At 38.5% G+C, this 20,655-nt stretch overlaps 1 protein-coding gene and 1 non-coding gene across 5 annotated transcripts in view; one reads left to right on the top strand and one right to left on the bottom strand.

Moving 5' to 3' along the window:
* Positions 1–20,655, bottom strand: part of Mctp1 (multiple C2 and transmembrane domain containing 1) — a 586,378-nt gene that overhangs the window by 447,934 nt on the left and 117,789 nt on the right. The gene's annotated exons all lie outside the window — the stretch shown is intronic.
* On the top strand, positions 2,057–2,199 carry LOC116083989. The gene has a single exon (XR_004115971.1). It is a non-coding gene; the product is annotated as a small nucleolar RNA SNORA48 (small nucleolar RNA).

Here is a 20,655-nt window from a genome sequence, read left to right as displayed (position 1 = left end):
AAAGAGAGAGAGAGAGAGAGAGAGACCTTTATACTTAACGTGACAAATTCATTCCTAATATTGAGAACTTTGAAAACACAATAGAATCTTGAAGATCTCTCACTTGAGAGGGCAACATTCTGTTTGGAATCTGCTAATAGTAGTGAAGGTGAACTGTCAGGCTCTTGTGATTCCTTAATGAAAATATACCAGCAAAGACTGCACACCTCTCCCAGGACCTGCAGGTTCCGGATGGGGCTGCTTTCCAAAAGAGATGGCCTGGGTAACACGTAATCCCTCCTGGGCACTCAGCGCCTCCACCCTGACCAGGACATCTTCTTATCCTTCCATGTTAGGCCACAGCACATCCTCCAAGTGCACAATCCTCTCACAATCCTTCAAGACAGGATTGAAACCACTTTCACTCTCATTCACTCAGCTTGGCATCTAAGATAAACGCATTTTGATGTTGTTGGAAGAAATCTCATTAATTTGCTTCTCACAGGGTCAGAATTTATTATGAGAAAGTTAACCCTTATAAAAAAGATATGACCAACCAAATAAAAATTGTCAAATGAATCTGGGGATATGCTAGATACCCAAGACAACAATCTGTTCTAATAGTAATTTAGAAATCCACTAACTACCTGAATCTCTGCAAAATTAATCAGAAAAATCTGTCCTGCTGGAAACCACCAAACCCAGCTCTCCTTGCTTAGAAGAAAATGCTTTCAGCTCCTGGCTGGATTTAAATCTCTGCTGTAAGTGTGCAACAACCCGAGAGTTTGGCCATACTTTTAGAAGGCCTAGAAGTATTTGCTGTGTTTGGGCCTTTCCACTACCAGATGTCTAAGTATCCAAAGAATGTATTCAAGCCCAGATCCTGAAATCTCAGCTCTGTTGTCCACACGGCCCCACGTGTTCCTCTCCTTTAATTTCCTTTCTTTGTCTCTCCTTACCTTCCTCCTACTTTGTTTCTCTTTTAATATCTCAGCAATAGCTTTGATGTAGAATGTACATTTTACCCTTGCAGGAGTTTTACCCTTGATTAGAATTTTTACCAAGGCAATTCAGATACTGTATTAGGAAATAAGTTGTCAATATATTCCCTTAAAAGTTATTAATAAAAACTCTAACAAAACATGAATTAAATACATACATTAAGCTTTTACTTATACCTAACTTGTGTTTCTAACAATAATGACCAGTCATTTAATAAATGCTTTAAAATGCTTATGCAGAAAAGAAGCACTGAATTGACAGAAAGAAAACCTTCACTTTTCACAGTAGTAACATATTCATAGAGTTTTTGTCATTCATTCAGATTGATTTGCCATTGCAATTTCCCTCATCATTTCCTTTTAGTATGCAATTAGCTGTTTAAAATCACTAACTTGGGTATCCTGAAAGCTGTGGACAAAATTAACTTCAATTATTTTCAAATACAGAGTTTAGCATAGTCACTGTCCCTAGAAAGACATCACATGATTGTCCTAATTTTCCAAGTTAACAAGAGTCATGTCTTATCGTGTATTTCCATTGTTATTACTAATTCAAACTGGCAGCCAAGAAATGAAACTAACAGGAAACATAATAACTTTTTACAATAGAGTTTATAATTAGGACTCAAAATAAGATTTCTACAGAAGGAAAAATTCCCTGGCAGGATCAAACACTTCATTCCAGTCTGAGCCCTGTCACCTTTCCCTGACAACCTATGCAAATGAAGTCTCCAATTCCCAGAAAGCTAAAAATTGTTAACTGTGTTTCTCATTCTTCCAGTCACTGTGGGAGAAAAAAAAAGGAGAGAAATGCATTAAGTGCAGGCAGTGTGGACCCAGAATCCAGTCATGAATGTTAGTTAACATAAGTGAAACCCCTGTTTAATGCATAAAACTTAACAAGATCTTGTTTGCAAGTCTATCAGAGTCTATCAGCATAGATCAGCAGTGCTGAAGAGACCTCATTGGCCTCTGACCACAGCTCCTATAGAACATGCACATTACACCTATTGTGAATCACATGAGACACATGTGATAGCATGAAATAGTACTTAAAGAAAAATAAGGAGACCCCCTCCCCCAGCAATGGGCTAAGAGACACCTTGTTGGTGGTAGCACTCTTCCATCAGTCAGGGGCAGAGCGGATGGCAGCCCTTTGTTCATCCTAGCTTGATGCCTGGCTTCGTGGCCAAAGCTCTCTCATGTCTAGGTCACATAAAAATCAAATCAAATCAAATCAAATCCAGGCAGAACAGTGCAGGAGGAGGAAGACAGACAGAGACCCATGGACTGCCATGCCACCTCAGGCCTATGCATGGCGCAGACAGAGGCCTACTAGCCCCTGTGGCTACCCTTCATTAGTAGCCCCCACTCTGTGCAACTATGTGCTAGTAAGATAGAAGAGAAAGAGAAGTGGAGCAGTTGAGCACTATGAAGAAAGATGGAAGTGGATATTTAAGGGTGGAGAGGAATAGCCTGTTATGAGTAGTCAGCCCTGACACCTGATGCCATAGTGAAGGCCTACCCCAAGCTGCCACTGCTGGCCATGCCTGACTCCATGACTACAAAGCAGCAGGGGTCACTGTCCATGTCTATGGCTCAGATTACAATTCGAGAATATGGGAATGTCCCTGGGTCAGGGACCACATGGATGTTCAGGGGCTGTGCAGAACTGGTTCCACCCCTCACTGGCTGCTGAGCTCTTAAGAACTTGCCCTGAGCCTTGCCCAGTCAGCACAGTGGAGATGGTGGTATAGGTAAGCTAGGTCAGAGTGTGTGAGTGTGGCAGAGCTGACCCTATCACTTGTGTGCTGTGTGGCAGAGGCACAGAGGTAATGCCACCTCCAGCAGTCAGTAAAGCTGCCCACAGGGTCATGAGCTTTGAAATGCTAGCCCTGTTCTTCAGCTTTAGCACTAAACCTTGCCTGGTCAGCATAGTAGTACTGGCCTGGTCAAGGGAGAGTGAGTGAGCCCTCCCAGATGCCAGAGGGAGGGAATGATGGCCCCAGCACTAGTCTGCTGTGAGGTAGTATGGGTGTAGGTGTGATTCCCACCTGTAGCAGTTGGGAGAACTGGGCCTAGGGTCATGAGAGCAGGTGAGCTGACCCTGCCAACCACTGGCTGCAGCATTCAGGAAAATGAGCCCAAAACCTTGACTGGGCAACACAGTGGAGCTAGCTTTGGTAGAGGGGGTGCAGGTAAGCTAGGCCCAAGGCATGAGATCAGGAGAGCTGCCCCTGCCTCCTGTATTGCGTGGCCTCACCAGAGCAGTGAGGAGAACTCGACCTGGTGGTGTGGATAAGGGACAGTTTAGTGAGCTGACCAGCTAAGCTACCACCCAGGCCCAGATCCAGATTCAGGACTCTGAATGGTCCCAATCCCAAATCTATAGCATTTGCAAACAGGATATGTTAAAGGGTCAGTCCTGCTGATCCAAAGCTGCAGGATCTCCATGACACAGGGCAATACCAGGATAACTGGGAGGAATCCTGATGAGGATCCACTACTGACGGTATCATAGAAGACAGAGACCTCACACCCGACCAGTGACTCACTGCAAGGAACATTTTCAAGTAAAGATGTGCAGACAGAGAGATATATTGTGGGACACACTGCGACATACTACAGTTTCCACGATGAGATCTTTTCTATGCTTTGTTGTTGTGTTGTTGTTTGCTTGCTTTCTTTATGTTTTTATTTTGGGATGGAGGTGGCAAGGGTGAAGGCTGAATATGAGGGGTCAGGGAGATGAGTCTGACTAGGGTGCATGATGTGAAACAAAGAATCAATAAATTGTTTGTTTGTTTTTTTAAAGTTAGGGTTAGAGATGTAGCTCAGTGGAAGAGTAATTGTTGATCATGCGTGAAGCCCTGGGTTCAGTCCTCAGTACCTCTAGAAAAGAAGGAGAGAAGACAAAGGGCACTAAGAAAAGTGAGCTGGAGGAAATGCAGTTATAACATGCTTGTTTAGCAAACAACAACTTGAATTCAATACACAGAGCTCATTTTAAAAAAGAAAAAGTGGTCATAGTTGTGGACTTGTATATTCCCTGTGCTGAGGGCTGGAAGTAGATGTGTGAGCCCTGAAAGTGGAAAGACCCTCTGACCTCCACTATACACACACACAGACACATACAGAGAGAGAGAGAGAGAGAGAGAGAGAGAGAGAGAGAGAGAGAGAGAGAGAGAGAGAGAGAGAGAAAGGAGAGAGAGAAAGAGAGAGAGAAAACAGTGTAATTTAATGGAAACAGAAAGTAACCATGTAGCAGTTGTGGAATAATTGGAATCAAGGAAAAGGAAAAGCTACTGCTTCAAAGATGATGATGCCTGTGGAAAAAAAAAAACTATCAACCTCAATGTGTAAACGTTACGTTACTTCCCCTAATGACAAGAAACTTAAAATTCTAAAAAGAAAAGGAAGAAGGTCAAATGACAAAAAAAGTACCAAAAATATGGATTTCTAAGAAGCCCCTTCATCTGTGTGTGAAGTATAATTATTTCTTGCCCTAGGACACTACCCACCATATCACTTGGGATGGGATCTATCTTCACAGACACAGAAAACAAGACAAAGAACTAATCATTCATACATGGAAAGAATCCTGCAACACAAAGAATGAACTATGGAACACACAGAGACAAATTTTCTAGGACACATAAACATAGCTCCATAGATAACATAAGAAGTACTTATTTCTACCATATAGATTTCTGATGGAAGTTTCTAAAATAAACTCTCATCCCCATAATCTGTTTTACTAACCTTTTGCTGACAGCTACAATGTTAGAAAGCATCTGTACCTTATTCATTAATGCTATAATTATATCTTTACTTCCTACACTCTTTTTATTTTCTCTTGGCATTAGACTATGACTTCTGTTTACCACTAGATTATAATTTCTACCAGCTTATAGCACAATTACCTTTCTTATAAATTGACGAGTTTTATCATCTTGGGGAAAGATAGCTTAATTATATACCATGGTATCATTCACCCAGGTACTTTTGAATTAAATAAAATCTTAAAGCTAAGAACAAGAATACATTATAAACAAGTTAAATATCTTTATTTAAATATATCTCTAATAGGAAATATATTATCCTGTCTTTTATAATACCACAAAGGGTATTATAATAGAATTATAATACCAGGGTATCAGAAATAGAATTATTTAGTACTTCTCATAATAAAATAAAAAAAGTTCAAGTTCAATTTCTATTTCCTATGTTTGGGAATGTATGCAAGTGTGTGCATATATGTGCATACACACATACATTGATATTAAGCAAATATCATAGCAATAGGATGACTGTCATATGTTGGCTTCTGAAAGGACCATTAATTCATAGATTGGAGGAAAAGAAGGAGTTAGTCATGAACCAAGCCAGATAGCCTCCCTAACACTGCCTTTGGTCTATGCAATGCTGACCTCCGTTCTAACACAACTGCTTCCTTATTGGCCTTTCTGTCTGGCTTGATATCTAAAAATAAAAGATCCCACCAGTTTCCATCTGTTTAACAAAATTCCTTTTCATAGACCAGTAACAAGCATTTCTTTTCTATTTCAACCTTTTGTTGTACTTCCTTTTAACCAGAAAAGTCAGTATTTCCAACACTGTGTCTGACCAGGATCTCAAAATTCTTCCTCCTCCACCACCTCCTCTTCTGTTTCCTTCTCCTCCCCACTCTCAGTTTCTCTCTCTGTCTCTGTCTCTGTCTATCTCTCTAGCTGTCTGTCTCTGCTCTCTCTACTGCCTAGCAACATTCTTATGGCCTCCTCTAGAGATAGTCAGCAGTTTTAAATGTACACATGTAAGCTTTACTGCTGAATATTCTTTCTGAGCTATATCCAAAGATAAAACACGGTCATTTATCTTTCCTTTATACTAAACAGTATGCTGGAATGTGGCTGGAGGTTGGAGTGTAGTGTTGCATTACAAATGCAATTTTAACCAGCCTTTTGAATTTGAAATAACTTAATTTAGTCAAATTAGTAATTATGGAAAAGTGGAACTGAGCCTAAAAGTCACATGTGTTCTCCACCATGGCCCTGGAGTGTTTCAGTGGAAATTTAGAACTGAGAGATAAGATGATTTGGATCTATTCCTCACTTAAATCTGATCACCAGAATCATTTCAGATTCTATTTCACTATTTTTGTATCTTCACTTCAGCATGCAATGGAAATGAGCTTGGGCAAGAAGCTTTAGGCATTGCAAACTGAAAGTCAATAACCAAAGCAATGTATTCTATGTCTTGGAGCTAATATCACTCCTTATACCCTGAGACTGCACTCTCGGATTTTTTGTTTTGCTTTTACAAGTTCACCAAAGGATACAAAGGATATCTAGTGTAATTCTCTCATTCAAAAACTAGAGAATAGTAACAAATACGGGAAAGAATATTAATCCTATATTAAGAACCAAATAGGTGTGGATCTAGGAAATGAGTCTAGACCTATTCAGTTTCATTAATGAGCCTCACTATTAAACTCTATCACTTTGCTTGATGTATTACCAAAAACATTCCTGCAGAGCAGAACAGATGAGGAAAAATAACTGCCGGCTTGATTCTTTATTTATAATGTGTGTAGAATTTGGCAAATTGGGGAAAAAAATGAACACATAATTAATTAAATACAGGGGAAACACCAGCATATGCTTTGTGAATGTTGGTTCAGCTGCCCAGTATATGGGTACAGATACCAAAACGGCCTCATGTCTAGATAGAATATGCACTTTTCTTACCTTAGAAGAGGTGAGAACATAGAGTAGGTGTATCTGTATGTAGTCTTATAAATCCCATTTTGATTTAGGAGGAAAAGAAAACAATAACATCTTCCCTAACAGTATTTCATTTTATTAGTCATTATAGATATATAAGAAATTCGATAAACCCCAACTGAGCCTATACCAGCACAGCTAACAGACTCAATGGTCAAATGTGCAATGAATGAAGGTGTATGTACAGCAGGTTGGAGTGTGTATTTCTGACACTTCTCAAATTGGTCTTCAGATCTGTGTGTTGCTCCAAAAGAGTGAGAGAAAATGTTCCGACCACTTACAACATCTGAAAGCCAGTATAGAGGTGCAGACACACTATCTTAATTAAAGGGCATAAGTCCTTACATCTCTTTGAGGGTGCAGTTTCTGAGGAAAGAGCAAAGGGGCAATGAGCCAAAAGATTCTAGCATAAACAGAAACAAAACTCCTTTGCCAGGAATGTCTGCAGGACTATGAAGCCTCCTGGGACAGCCATTGTTTGTAAGTGTGTGGGAGTGTTTGGGAGGTGCTTTATTGGGTTATTTTGTTTTTCCTACCCAAAAGTTACTTGTGTTCATCTAGAATCAAAGGCCTTTATGATACTTCTAAAAATAAATTAATAATAAAAAGAAGAATACAAAAGCATATTTTTATTTCTCTTCTCTCAAAATAACACCCTAAAGAAATGTTTAGCAGTTTTGCATGGTGAAAGAATTGTTTTGATAAAACGATACTGATATAATGATAAAATACAACTCACATTTACCCATACATAACCTGGCATGCAAACAATGGTGTGTAACCAAGAACCTTATAGTTTCTGGCTGTGGTGATGTTGCTTTCCTTCGGCAGTGATGAGTTTATGTTCATGTCCTACTTTACAACTCAACAAATAAAGATCGGTAGGTCCACATCCTGCCTCAGTGGTGAACTCGTGTGTGTGCAGGGCTGATCTGTGTCTTACTCACTGAAGAGCCTTGAGATTTAAAGGACCGCAATAAAAATTGCATAGTACACAAGTAACAGTCCGGAACTTTGTAACAAACTATCCCCAAGGCCAACCACCCACTCTTATCTTACATCCTGGTCTTTCCTGCTAGCTATCAACTCCTGTCATACATATTTCCTTCTTTGTGAAGTCAAGAAATGGAATGAGATGAATGATGAGACCCAGGACAGACAGAAATTCTAGCAGACAGCATGGTCAATAGTGGCCAGCACATTTACAGGCTAATTAAGAATGGTTCACCTTAAACCAACTAACAGACTAAGGTCTTCAGAATGAAATAATATAATATCTTAGCTAAAACTAGAAATGGATCAGGACAGGGAGGTTCTGCAGAGTGTTGGCACATGCTTATTTAATCTTACAACAACGTTTAGGATAGGTCTTCTACATCTATGTGGACTAGTTTTTAAAATAAGTGAAATAGCAATAAAATAACTAATAAGAATGGAGCAATTAAAATATCATAAATGTTTAAGATTTATGTCTTTCAGCTAACAGTGGTAGTGCATCCCTTTAATATGAATACTTAGGAGGCAAAAGTAGGCAGATCTCTGTAAGTTCAAGGCCAGTCTGGTCTACAAAGCAAGTTCTAGGACAGCCAGGGCTACACAGAGAAACCCTGTCTCCTGTCTTGAAAAATCAAAACAAACAAAAAACCCAAAACTAAAACCAAACAAACAAACCAAAACCCAAAAACAAGAACAAAAGCTGATGAACCAAACAGAAAGATTCTGTGTCTTTAATTAGAATACTACATACTAGAGTAAAAAGAAATTGGTGAATAAACCTTAAATGCTTTGTCTTTCCAATGATTTCTAAGCATAACTCTTAGCTGATGTGCTACTAGAGAAGTTTCCTTCTTCAATCCTTTTGTAAAAGGCAGATGGTATGTGAGCTTAAGTAAGCTTTGAACTTGTGGTGAATCTCCTGCCTCTGTTTCCTATATGTTGGGATAGATGTGAGTACATGATGAGTATGCTATTGTTAATAGAAACCTATGTAATTGGAAATGAATATGAGCAGAGACAAAGCAGACAGTGTGCAAATGTAAAATATATTAGTTATTACTGATGAAATCAAGATTCTGTTTCTAGGCCTTTTTATTAGCAGAAAGGAATTTGTTATTTAGAGATCTATACATCTCATGTAATTTATCTAGTATAATGATTAGAACAATTAGAAAATATTGAATTAGTAGTATATAAAGACACAGGGGAAAAGATGTTGAGCTGATACTAAAGGCATACTGTATGGCATATTATAATGATCGAAAAGCAGAGAAATAAACTTATCCATAGAAACTAAAATATGATGCAACAAACTAAGAGAGATTCTTGGCAAGATGGCCAGATTCCTCCTTACCTCCACTCTCTGAGTCTCAAAATCCTCTGGATGTATATTTAACACCTAATAACTATAACTATAACTATATATATGTATATACAACATGTACATATATACATATATACATATATACATACGATTCCTTTGCATTATAGTGGGAAATATAAAATGAATTTAAGTGGAAAATCTTTATTGCATTCTGATTCCTTAGTTCTTAAATGTGTTTAATGTTGAGCCCCCAAACAGAGCCTGTAACAAAGACAGGGACAGTCAATATCATATACAAAGAAAGTAACCAAAAAGCAGATATTTAGAATCCCTCGAGCATCATAGCCTTGTAGCTGTGGAAGACCAACACTGACAATAACTGTGGTGGGAGGCAGGATTCCAATATGCCCTGGAAATTGTCATCCTTGTTGCTTATACTCTTCCCTTGAGTGTGAGAGAGACCTATGACAAGGGTAGGACAGGTACTTGCTGAAATTCCACTGCATGGCAGCAGAGATGATCCAGTTGCCCTCTTGATTAGATTCTTAGTATATAGACTGAAGAGTGCTTTGTCCCCAGCTTTGAAGATGTAAGCTGTTATACTATGTGTTGACCATGTGGCTCAGACCTGAGGTACCCCTGGGAACTAAAAGCAGCCACAGGCCAGTGGCTAACAAGAAAAGAGTCACAAAGAACTAAATTCTGACAATGGTGTGAATGAGCTTGGAAGAGAGCCATGTGCTCCAGATGAGAATCATGGGGGTTGGATCATGGCCTGCTGCAACTGAGTCCTAAAAGCAGAGGCCTGACTCAACCTTTGACCACTGAGATGTGACATACTTGTGCTGTTTCATGTTGACAGGTTGATGGCAACTTCTTACTTGGCACAAAGCACTTCTGACACATGAACACCCAGTTTCCATGGCATCTTCAGCTATTTGAGAAACCTTTGTTATGGATTTTAATTGTGCTAGATTTGCCTATGTTTCAATATAAATCACAATCCTTGTTTCCTAATGCAAACCAGTCTTGCTCAAAAACATTACATTCTGTTATGCTTTAGAGAAGGTTTTCAAATTCTCATTAGCTTTCTTCACAGCCACTATGATAATGGTTCAGAAGAAAAGAAAGTGGATTAAATGATTCACTAAAGAACATTTTCCTATGCAGGTTCCGAGATGAAAAATCTGAGCTTTGTCCTGCAATAGTAAGTGCTTATACAAGACATAAAAGATTTTTACCTTGGCATCATGGTTCAGACCTAATCTCAGCACTTGGACAGTAATTTGGATATGCCAAGAGGAAATTTACAGTGTTCCATTTAACTATTTCAAAATAGTTTCAATTTAAGAAGAAAAAATCCTATGCTAATATTGCTGAGATTCATGGTAAGAATGAATCTTCTATTCCTAAGGTTTAAGGCAGGAAGAAGAAAGCCTTGCCATTATTGTCACACCTCAGACTTCATGAAGTTAATAATAGCTTAGCTATGAAGAAAAAGATAGTCATCAATAAGTGACTTGCATGTACATAAAAGCAAACATAGGCAATGTAGGGTCCAGGTTTTGCTCCTGGCTTAGGCATCAGCCACAGAACATGAAACTTACTTCTACAGATGATGGGCAACTACTACTGTACAGTAAGCCTGGAAGTTGATTCTCCCAACACATACATTCCTTTGAACATAAATTATGACAAACATTTTTTAATGTTTTGAAAATGTAAATATATTCCAGTTTTTTATCACTACATATTTTTCTTCTGTAATAAATATTAACTTGAGACTTTAATCACAGAACATTTTTGATACATTGCGCTTCCCTTTATGCTTTTATATAGCACAGCCTTATAAAAATATGTGATACACACAGCTCAAGTATAAAGACCAGAGTTCTGATCCCTAGCATCACACTCAGAAAATGAGGTAGGTGTAGCAACTTACACCTATAATCCCAGCACAGGTGGGCACAGACAAGAGGATCCTGCACCTTGCTGGCTGGCCATAGTTGTTGATGGAGACTGCAGCTTCAGTGAGGCATTCTGTCTCTAAGTATAACATGCAAGCAATAGAAGAAGGCACACCATTGACTTTGGCTTTCATGCACACATATGGACATATATATTCCCATACATACATACATACATACATACATACATACATTCATACATACATACATCATACATACATGCTATACATATAAACACAAACATAAAACAACTAAGATTCCTAGAGTCTACATTAACATTAGAACAAAATGAGGTGAAAACAGGGTCACACTGTGTAACCCAGACTGACATCAGATTAAAGACAGTCCTCTTACTTGAGGATCACAAGTGCTGGATTACAGGCATTCATCGTCATGCTTGGAAAAACAATAGAACAGTTTTAAATGCCTCTATCAGTTTTTTAGACTATAAGACATAGATTTGTAAAAATGAGAAGTCTGATATGTAAAGTTTAATGACAGTATCACCAAAGAGCCAGAAAAAACAAATAAATAAGAGCAAAGACTATCAAGACTAGTCCCACTGTCTTTCAAAAATAATTTAATTTGGTTAAAAAGCATAAGTAATATTTGATTGATGGTTATATTCAAAGGAGAATTTAATCAATATTTTTCTGAATCTTTGAGCTTCTCATGAACATTTACATCTATAGTTCAATGAGTTAAGATTTGAGAAAATAAAAGTAGTCTAAAGCTACCCGTCTCTATCTACAATCATATAAAAGTAAAATGTCATAGTCGCTAGAGAAAAGTTCAAGCTAAGTACCTGACTTTTTTCCCTAAGGGTTGTTATAAAAGATTCCTCACTAATCTAGAACAGAGTCTAAAGCCTAATATTGGGTTTTCAAATACATCTTCAGAGAGACCAGAAATGGACTTTAAATTCTGCATGCTTAATGCTCAGATAAATTCTTGTCATGTGCAGTATCAAATATAATATGTTATTAGACATTGCCTAAGCTCTTTTTATTTATTTATCCTACCATCTATGCATTCATTTATTAATTGACATGTGTAAATGTTACACACTTGCTAATGATCTACTTTGTACCAAGTACATAATCAACCATTACATTTATAGTTCACCAGAAATAGAATGTGACACACATTTGTGAAATGTCTACAATAGATACTCAAGGTATTGTGTTATGGTCTAAGGAAAACAATGTTTACTACAGTTTAATATTCCTAAAAGTGGACCCACAACTCGGCCCAGGGCAGAGCTGGCATTCCAGACTACCTCAACAACCAGAGACAGTTTGATACCTAGGTGCTCTAACACAACCAGGTTTACAGGATAACAAGAAGGAAAGGATCCAGTCAGAGATAGCAAGGGCAACTAATACTTGAGATAACAAGATGGTGAAAGGCAAGAACATGTGCAACAAAAACCCATGCCAGTTGACACCATCAGAACCCAGTTCTCCTACCTCAGCAAGCTGTGAATAACCTAACACACCTGAAAAGCAAGATTCTGACCTAAAACCCCATCTAATGAAGATGATAGAGGACCTTAAGGAAGACATAAATAACTTCCTTAAAGAAATTCAGAACAGAGATAAACAGGTAGAAGCCCTTAAAGAGGGAACACAAAAATCCCTTAAAGAATACAGGAAAGCACAATCAAACAGGTAAAGAATTGAAAAAAACTGTCCAGGATCTAAAAAATGGAAATAGAAACAATAAAGAAATTTTGAAGGGAGACAACTCTGGAGATGGAAAATCTAGGAAACAGATCAGGAGTTACATGTGCAATACGAGAGATAGAAGAGAGAATCTCAGGTGTAGAAGATAACATACAAGATATTGGCACAATAGTCAAAAAATATAAAAAGTGCCAAAAAGCTCCTAACCAAAAACATCCAGTAAATGCAGGATATGATGAAAAGACCAAACATAAGCACAATAGGAATAGAGGAGAGAGAGATTCCCAATGCAAAGGGCCAGGAAACATCTTCCACAAAATCATAAAAGAAAACTTCCCTAACCTGAAGAAAGAGATGGCCATAAACATACAAGAAGCCTAAAGAAGGCCAAATAGATTTGATCAGAAAAGAAATCTCTCCTGTCACATAATAACCAAAACACTAAATACACAGAACAAAGAAAGAATATTAAAAGTGGTAAGAGAAAAAGGCCAAGTAACATATAAAGGCAGACCTATCAGAATTACACCAGACTTCTCAACAGAGACTCTAAAAGCCAGAGGATCTTGGACAGATGTTATAAGACCCTAAGAGAACATAAATGCCAACCCAAGTGAATATTACTGTACCAAGCAAAACGCTCAATCACCACTGATGGAAAAACCAACATATTCCATGACAAAACCAAATTTAAACAATATCCCCACTAATCCAGCCCTACAGAGGATAATAGAAGGAACACTTCAACACAAAGAGGGAAACTACACCAACAAAAAACAAAAAACAAAAAAACAAGAAATAAATCATCTCACAACAAACCCAAAAGAAGAGAACCACACAAACATAATACCACCACTAACAACAAAAATAAAAGGAACCAGCAAGCATTGGTCCTGAATATCTCTCAACATCAATGGACTCAATTCCCAATAAAAATTCCCCAGCAGTTTATTGTATCCAGGAAACACACATCAGTGACAGACAGACTCTACTTCACACTAAAAGGTTGAAACTTTTTTTCCCAAACAAATGATCCCAAGAAACAAGCTGGAGCAGCCAGTCTAATATCCAATAAAATAGACTTTCAGACAAAAGTTAGCAAAGAAGATGGGAAAGGATACTTCATACTCGTCAAAGGAAAAACCCACCAAGATGATCTCTCAATTCTGTACATCTACGCCCCAAAGATATATGAAAGCTTTGTGGTCAAGCAAACAAGATGATTACACAAACTATAAGTAGTAAGGGAGAGTTGGATGACCCCAGGTAGATATGCTATGTTGCATGAGAAATTAGGAGAACTTAAAACAAAACATAAATATTGGGACCAGTGGGAGCAGGAAAGACAGATCAGACAGACTGATAAGGACCACCAAAAGCCTGCTTGACTGATAAAACCGAACTACGAGTTTCTAACAGGATGACCAACCTAGATTCCTCTCCTGCTGGCAATTAATTACATTGCTAGGACATTTTCCATGTTCTGAGAACTCCAAAATTCCGTCCTCGGACACTAAGAGACAGATTTAATACCCAGTGCATGGAAAGCTTGAGTAACTTGCCCAGGATTATAAGTTAGAAAGTGACAGAGATGGGACTTAAACTCAGGCTGTCTGGTTTCAGTCTGTGCTCTTATATGACTCTTTTATAGTGTTATATAGAGAAAAATATGGAGGTGGGACAGAATTTTAGAATGAGTCCATTTAGCTAGTAGGAACAATACAGTTGTCATAGCCCTCCGCCCCTCTGGATGGTCCTTGGGGGTAGGGACTAAGAAGACACAGGATCAAGGACACATTCCAAGAGTCAGGTGAACATCAAAAGCAGACTCATTTATTGCAGGATTGGGGTGTGCTTTTATGCCTTCCACCCATGCCCCATTGGTCCATGACATCTTGATTCATGTAGTTGGCACCATCTGATTGGCTGTTCTGGTCATGTTCTCTGTGGTCATTTGTCTCTATGTGCCAGCCAGATCTTAAGGTTATAAATGTGGATGCAGCTGTTGCACATGAGTGAGCCTTTATGGGTAGAGCCATTCAGGGTAGGTTGATTCCTTCCTCCTACATACAATGATTCCCTGAGATGGTGTTAGGTTTGAGAGGCTAAGCAGACAGCTGGATTACCAGTCTGAAGACATAGTTGAAGACTAAAGACAGGTAGTTTGCTGCTATTTATATAAAGAAGACACTTTACAAGAATGTGGATGGTTTTAAGTGGGCTAAAATCACATTGATGATATTTCAGGGGGAAAAATTCATTGTGTTCACCATATGCTCTAATTAATTACAATGTAAACTGTATTTACATTGTAGGCTTCTATGCATTTCATTGTAAGCAGAATTTCATTCCTTCAAGGTAGGGAGTTGCCTTTCCATTTGTAAAGATAATAAAACGGCTTTTTTTTTTTTAAAGAACTTAACTAATTCCCCCAAGATTTCCCCACACACCTTCACTAGTCTTAATAACTTAGCAATAGGAGAGGAGTGGGTGTGTTGTCAGTACAGGTTTGTAAGGGCTGGGAGGCACACAGTCAAGCTGCCTCCTATATGGTCGCATTTATAAAAGTCTATTATGTCAGTAAGAGTTTAAAGGCTTATTCCAAAGTGGATGCATTGCAAGCAGACATGTCACCTACAGCATCAGCAGAGTGCCCGACACACCATGGCCCTATGAAAGCTGAAGACACAAGCATTTGGAAACAAAAGAGAAGTGTGAATTGCTCCCTGCTTTAGTTACGACCTGCTTCACTGTGCCTGCCAGAATCTGTGTCAGCAACACCATTAGCCTGTGAGCAGAAGACACCACTAACTCTTTTGCTTTTCCTTGGAGTTACATAAAACATGAGAGCTCCATCTATCAGTACTTTCTGGCTCTCAGCAAAGATACAATATCGACAGGAATTGGGATTAAATTCTACATCCAATTGTTAAAATACTCTAAACTGGTAAGAAACATAACAAATATGATCTTTGAAGAAGTTTTTGTAATCAAGAGATTTATGTGCTTATTTTGTTGACTTAAAATGTGTTTAAAACTTAAATATTGCATATCAAACTGTATTTTCTTTATATGTGAATTTATATAAAATATTTGCCTGTATTTTGACTGAAACTTCTGAAATTTGTATTTATTTTTAAGGAATTTCCTATTTAGCACAGTGAAAGCGAGTGATGTTTAATTAGATGCCCATTTAATGCCAAGTCCTGGTGCAATGCCTGCCTCCCAAGGAAGGACCACTAACTGCTAGATGAGCAAGGCCAGGTGTCAAACTGAGTGACACATTCTGTGACCTTTTGGGTTACTTACATAATGTTTGTTAAATATTCTGTGGCTCTTTCTTGGCATTAGATTGACATTAAAAATCCATTCTTTATTATGAAAGCATTATAAACCTTCCTTCAGTTCATTTTTGATGACAAAATTCCTGCAGTTTTGAGTGACAGCAACAATACATCAGGCTGTAAGGCATTATGGCTATATGAAAGAGTGATCTGGTTCTTAGCAGAGAGAGGTGTCTTACCGTTGGGGAGCTCTACTCTTTCCTCTTTTTGTTCAAAGTAACTAAGTATCAATCTTGTTCTCTTAATAATAAAATCGACTTTGATCTCTTCCTCACTAGTTTTCTATAAATACAAGAATCTTTCTGATAGTATAAAGGTGAACAAAAGAAATCCATATAAGTGGGATATATAGTGTTAATGTGGTTGGGCACATGAATCACATTGGGAGCCTTGGCTTTCTCTAATAAGAGAAAGAATTTAATAAAATGGTAGCTACAGTCACAGATTTTTTTATAAATTTAAATATGGCTCATGATTACATGCTTTCACTTTTTAAAAGGATTTCTTTTAATGCTTTAGTTTGTGTTAAGGAGCTTTAGTTAAAGTGTTGCAATGCCAATTCACGCAGACATTCTCTAGCTGATAAGTATTTGAGATTCTTCGAACTCATCTATTACTTGCTTGGACATCTGAATTCATACATGATTTTGTGGTTACACAGAGAAGGAGTAGCTACAGCTATGGTATATTATAGCTATGATATTATAAATAGCTATGGTATAATTCAGCTATGGCATAATAAATACAGGTAAGGTATAAGAAAACTATGGTATGTAGCTATGGTACAATATGGCTATGGTATACAGCTACGGTATACAGCTATGACATAATATAACTAAGATATAATAAAGACATGGTATAATACAATTATGATGTTCACAAGTTCTAAAGAAATTTCTTTGGAAATAGCTGTATCTTCTACCAATATATTTTCATGACATTAACTTAGAAAAAAAAATTACTTGTACTCCTTTGGAAAATTATTCATTTGTGACAAAGGCTGTATTCTATTATGAATTACTTGCCTTGAAAGCATGATGATCTCAGTTAGATTACCCAGAGCCCATTTAAAAAAGCAAACAGACAAGTTAGACACAGTGGCTCAGCACTGAGAAGGCAGAGACAGAAGAAAAACACAAAGCTTAGTGCCTGGCAGACCCTATTCTGATAGGTTCTAGGCCAATGAGTAGCCTTATCTCAGACATACAAACAAAAGCACTGGCAGTCCCTACAAAATATAGATGCATGAAAGGACATTCTAAACAGAATGCACTTGCCAAAGAGGAAAGGTGAGCTGTTGACAAATGGGACATCATAAAACTAAAACCTTCTCTGTGGCTAGGAAAACAATCAATTAACTGAAGAAGAAGCCTACAGATTGGGAAAGAATCTTTGCCAACTGGGCATCTGACAAAGGAATAATATCCAGAATATACAAAGAACTTAAAAAACAGAGTTAAAAAACATGACAAAAAAAAATGAGCTAGCAATCAGGGTTCATCATCTTTAATGCTTAATAAATACATTAAAGTGTACTACTGGGGCTGGAGAAATGGCTCAGGCTTAAGAACACTTGGCATTCTTACAGTGAACCTGAGTTTGTTGCTAAACACCCTCATTTATGGCTCACAACCATTGGTAGCTCTAGTTCCAGGAAACTCAATACCTCCTCTAAGCGCAAGGGCACTAGGCATAAATGTGTTGCACAAACACACATGTAGGCATGTGGCCCTTTGAATGAGAATGACTCCATAGGCTTAGATATGTGAAATTTGGTCTATAGTTACTGAAACTGGTTGCTTTGAGGTTTCATTTCCAGCATTCCCTAGCCATCTCTGCCTTGGGGTTGTTGTTACCACTGCTCCAGCACCATGCCTGCTGATCACTGCCATGTTCCCTACTATGAGAGTTATGAATTCACCCTCAGAACTGTAATCAAGTCCACAGATAAATGTCTTCATTTATAACTGACCTTGATTATAGTGCTTTGACACAGCAATAAAGAAGTCACTAAAATATGAGAAAACACACAAACAGATAACATCTAAAAAGTTTTAATAAAATTTACTACTATAGTAAATGATTAATAGATTCATTATATACTATTTATCTAAAATTCAAATTCATCCAGACATTTTTGCACTATTAGTGGCTTTTTGTCCCCCTTAATTCTTCTTCTTCTTTTTTTTATTAGACGTTTTATTTATTTACATGTCATACAATATCTCCTTTCCCAGGTTCCTCTCCAAAAAAAAATTAAAAATAAAAAATAAATAAAATAAAATAAAATAAAATAAAATAAACAAAAACAAAGCCCTGCTCCCTCCCCCCTCCTGCTGCTCACCACCCCACCCTCTCCTGCTTACTGGCCCTGGCATTCCCCTACACTGGGGCATAGAACCTTCACAGGGCCAAGGGCCTCTCCTCCCATTGGTGACCAACTTGGCCATCCTCTGCTATACACATGCTGCTGGAGCCATGAGTCCCACCATGTGTACTCTTTGGTTGGTGGTTTAATCCCTGGGAGTTCTGAGGGTACTAGGTAGTTCATATTGTTGTTCGTCCTAAGGGACTGCAAGCCCTTCATCTCCTTGGGTCCTTTCTCTAACTCCTTCATTGGGGACCCTGTACTCAGTCCAATGGATGGCTGTGAGCCTCTACTTCTGTATTAGTCAGGTACTGTCAGAGTCTCTCAGGAGACAGTTATATCAGGCTCTGTCATCCAGCACTTGCTGACATCCACAATAGTGTCTGGATTTGATGATTGAATATGGGAAGGATTCCAGGTGGGGCAGTCTCTGGATTGTCCTTCCTTCAGTCTTGGCTCCATAGTTAGTCTCTACAACTCCTTCCATGGGTATTTTGTTCCCCTTTTTAAGAAGAAACAAAGTATCCACACTTTGGTCTTCCTTTTTCTTGAGTTTCTTGTGGTTTGTGGATTGTACTTTGTGTATTCCGATCTTCTGGGCTAATATCCACTTATCAGAGAGTGCATACCATGTGTGTTCTTTTGTGATTAGGTTACCTCACTCAAGATGATATTCTCCAGATCCATCCATTTGCCTAAGAATTTCATAAATTCATTGTTTTTAATAGCTGAGTAGCACTCCATTGTGTAGCTGTGCCACATTTTCTGTACCCATTCCTCTGTTGAGGGACATGTGGGTTGTTTCCAGTTTCTGGCTATTATAAATAAGGCTGCTATGAACTGTAAAGGTTGTGGAGAAAGGAACATGGCTGGTAGGACAGGGGAAGTTGATCCATTGTTGGGTAGAGACTTCCCACCCAGAGTCAAGTCTACAAAAAGAAAGAGAATGCGTCCCTTTTGGAGTAATGTCCATCATTTGTACCTCACCACAGAACCAAAGAATAATGAACCCAGAGCAACAGAGTAATAGCCCCAATAATGACCCATTAGCAAGAGAGTAATGATCCCATAGCAATAGAGCAATGACTCCATAGCAACAGAGTAATGACCCCATGCCATTTTACTTGTCCTTTGGTGTGATTTAATACCGATATCTATGTATAATTTCTGATATCCATAGAAACACAATTGGCCTAGTTGGTGATTTTTAGTTTTAGATTCTAGGATGAGGAGCTGAGGTACATATTTTACTTACTAAAGCAGACCTGACCTCCAGGTTCTCCCAGAATCCCTCAGTCTCTACCTGGCACACCCTGCTCTCGACTGAATTTTCCAGTCTAGTCCTTCTCCCAAATGCTCTTGTATATATAATCTAGACATTTAGGTCTTCCTCCTCTCTTCTCTTACCTCTCCTCTTTCTCTGTGCATGCTTTCTCTATGTTCCCCTCTCCTCTCCCAGCTCTTGGTAATTTCCCTGGCCTTGGTCCTTGGGGCAAGTGAGCTCACCAGAGAGCAGCTTCCCAATAAACCTGTGTTTAATATAATATAATCTGGCTTCAATTACTTCATTTCACCAGGGGAGAAATATCAGGTGGTCTGTATAAAGACTTTTTCCTGGTACTAAAAATCTACCATAGTGCATCCAAACAAATTTATATCATGAGAACATGAGCTTCTTTGAAAAACCATGTGCTAGGTACATATATAAAATCAAAATTCACATATGATTCAGCATCCTTCAGAGGATCTTTCAGTCTGCTGTGAAGACCTCCAGGAGACAAGTTTTACTCTGGAATGTCACAGTCCTGAAGCCTGCATGAGCCTCAGTGAGAAAGGAATACCTCTCATGGTCTATGTCCAGGTTTTGAGCTCCTTGCTTTCTTGGACATAGCTGATCTGAATTAAAAGGAAAGTCAAAATTTTGAAATCTTGGATTTGTGTATTTGCCCTACTGCTAGATTTACCTCTCCTGTAGGACCTGTGATAACCTTGGGGCACATCCTTCTGTGGCACCTGGGCTCCTGATCGAGGCTCCCTTAACCTATTGTGAGCATTTTACAAGTCTGCTACAGTTGCTGAGTGAACTGATGTATTCTGTGGCCAGCACTGGCACCTGAGTTCCTAGGGCTCCTTTAAGAAGAACATTCTTCTGACACATTTGAAATGACAGACGGCTGCCTCTTACTTTCTTCAGTCCCACACACAGGT

Source organism: Mastomys coucha, unplaced genomic scaffold (assembly GCF_008632895.1).
Source record: "Mastomys coucha isolate ucsf_1 unplaced genomic scaffold, UCSF_Mcou_1 pScaffold8, whole genome shotgun sequence".
NCBI classification, from domain to species: domain Eukaryota; kingdom Metazoa; phylum Chordata; class Mammalia; order Rodentia; family Muridae; genus Mastomys; species Mastomys coucha.
Note: the sequence above shows the minus strand (reverse complement) of the source record. Positions and strands in the feature narration are given on the sequence as shown.